Genomic DNA, 2,956 nt, shown 5'->3' with positions numbered 1-2,956 from the left:
TGGAGCAGCCCTTCGTGGATAGATGTTCACCATAGACTGTATCGGATAGATGTTCACCATAGACTTTATTGGATAGGTCTTCACCATAGACTGCATCAGATAGGTGGTAAGTTGTAACCATAGACTATAGGTGTTCATCGTTCTGATCAAAGATCCCTGGGACTTCACAGTTTTGATGAAGGCATTGGCATCTTTTTGAGTCTTTTCTTTATTATATTTTATAATATATATTATAATAATGAATTATATTATAATAATATATATTATTATATCATGTTTTATACCTATGTGTCTATTAATAAACACATGTTTTATACCTGTGCACGTTTTTTTTTAATGTTATATTTAAAAGGTTTCTTTTTAATGCCATAGTGTTATTTAAAACACACTCTAATCAGAGATTAGAAAGCTTTTCTTGGAACTTTATAACCGTTGTAACAGATGATAATAAACTGTTATTATTGATGTTTCAGATTAATTAAAACGCTTTTTACCCATTGTGTTAATTATTACTAACAGATGATTACCTTCCAGTGGATAATAATACCAGACCAATGACATCAATGATCAACCTTCAGTGTGAACTCTTTTAAGTTAACAGAGTTGAGGATGCAGACTGATGTTTTCACCACAATATGAACCTTACCTTGTGAGACCATTTTGATCTCGTAAATTCTGTTTCTCTGCAGATTATACATTTATTATATATTTATATAAAAATATATAATAAATGTCCTCCATTGAACTGCATCGAGAAACAGAAGTTTCTGTTTTCTGAAACCAAAGTTTTTGTTTCCCTGTACAGGTCAATGGAGGACGAGGTTGTGCCACAGAAAGCGTCCATTATTAATGGCTTTTATTAACACTCACCTATTTTGTGCACGTTTAGTGCGTGAGGTTTAAATTAAAGACATGTCTTTGTTAAAGTAGCATGGGAAATGAACTGTGTAAACATTACTATTTAACTAATTTAACTAGTAATGATGGATTCATCTTTAAACCGATTTTAAAGTGGCTCTTTTAATAGCTGTAATAGTTTTGTAAACCCAACTACATATGCACTCTTTTAAGTGTATATTTTAAACTTTTTTTCCCTCATCTGTTTAATTATGACCTCCATAAAAAAGTTTTGGGGGATTATTGTTTAACGTGTTCTTTGTTAAAAGAATGCATCTTTAAATAGGTCAATGATTAGACTATCATTAATAATTTTGTGGCAATTCGTCCTCCGTACAAGATCGGCCTGTCCCGCCTAGAGCTGAGAAAGCCTCTTCTAAAATAAAACAATCATCAATCGGCCTTTGGGGAAGGGAGTTTCAGTTTCAAAAAGTGTAGAAATAAAGTGTAGAAATAGTGTAATTCTGAGAGATCAGGACCGTTTTCCAAGATAGACTGGAAAACATTGTTGAAAGGTCAGCAGAAATGTGCACCAAAAGATTTTATCAGAGGATGATATGTTTTTAATGACTTCCATTTGGATTTGGCAAAAGCAAGGATAGAAACAACATCACTCTGATTGGAATTTAATTTGTTATTTCTTTGCGAAACACAAATGTGAATATTTCGGTGGTCTCACAAGGCTTGTAATAAGCAGCAGTATTCTCCTATAATATCTTACAATATATGTTTTATATATCACCATACTGCCGTCAGTATCTGGGCCGAATAAAAGGCTTAACTTAGTTAAAGTAGCATGGGAGTATGGGAGGTATTATGTAAAGAGTTGTATGTTCCAAGCAGGACAGAAGGAGTTAATGTGTCTTTTAAAGGCTTCCATCTCTCTTCCTCCTCCCTCTCCTGCTCCCCTAATGTCCATGGGTTATTTGAGGCTCCATCGCTCATGATGAAATATTGAAACCTTTCAGTTGAAACACTCTATATCTACTTTTATACTAACCGCACATTCGGTCGCAGACACGCAACAGAGGTCCAAGCAAACACACACACCCCAAGCACGCACAAATGCATGCACACACACATACACTTCTCTTTTCATTTTAGAAGATAAAACATGTTTACTGCTCCTTAAGGTTAACACAGACATTTCATCAATGACAAATTAAACATGGGATGACCAAATTATCTTTCGTTAGTTTTCTATTTGGACATTAGACCAGAGTGTGAGAATCGAGGGGACTGACAGAGACAGACTTTAAACTTTCCTTTCATGGTAGTCCGTTGGACTCAATAGCTCCTATGGGATTTATCTTATCTTTAATTTAGATTTACATTCAGGGCATTTAGCAGACGCTTTTATCCTAAGCGTCTTATACCATTCATACACACATTCACACAGCGACAGCAGAGTCAACCATGCAAGGCGACAGCCAGCTTGTCGGGACGGGAGCAGTTAGGGTGAGGTGTCTTGTTCAGGGAAACCTCAACACTCAAGCTAGGAGGAGGCTCTGAATATCAGGATGACGTGTGTCCTCTACAGTGTGGATATTATACCTAACGGTCAGCCAGATATTCTTAGAACCATAACTTACGTTCTATTTAATATCTTCCTGACGAACGATACCAGAGGTGTCACAAGAAATTTTCAATTACCCAAAAATCTGGTGGCAGGACCCAAATGGTGGCCCAGATGCAACATTGACCCTGGAGTACCTCGAGGTGCTGATTAGGATGGTCAGTGTTTTAAATATATGCACAAGGCATTACAAGTGTTCTATCTCTTCTGTCAATAGGACCTAAGGGGGGTAGGGAATAGCTAATTGGTCAACCTGATTGACAATATCTTATTGCAGAAAATCTGGGTTTGGCAATAGAGTCGTATATGAGTTTTTGGCTTTCCAGCGAAGGCTCAATGGGTTAGTGCCTGGAGCTTACTAACTAATTTAGCTGATGGAGAGGAGAAAAGCACTCAGTTCCCAGGGCCTGAAGAACAAAGGGAAGGTCCCATGATGGAATTCACACCCACCTACACCTACGTCTTGCCTTGGTACCAGGCAAG

At 37.0% G+C, this 2,956-nt stretch overlaps 1 protein-coding gene across 1 annotated transcript in view; it reads left to right on the top strand.

Annotated features, from left to right (window-relative positions):
* zdhhc1 (zinc finger DHHC-type containing 1) overlaps nt 1-465 on the top strand; it is an 8,508-nt gene extending 8,043 nt beyond the window's left edge. The window contains exon 10 of the mRNA XM_060071541.1: nt 1-465. This exon is cut by the window's left edge and continues 860 nt beyond it. The gene's annotated coding sequence lies outside the window, so the exon portion shown is untranslated.
* Nucleotides 466-2,956: the final 2,491 nt, after the last annotated feature.

Source organism: Gadus macrocephalus, chromosome 14, assembly GCF_031168955.1.
Source record: "Gadus macrocephalus chromosome 14, ASM3116895v1".
NCBI classification, from domain to species: Eukaryota; Metazoa; Chordata; class Actinopteri; order Gadiformes; family Gadidae; genus Gadus; species Gadus macrocephalus.
The sequence above is the reverse complement of the archived record's forward strand: the minus strand, read 5'-3'. Positions and strand labels throughout refer to the sequence as shown.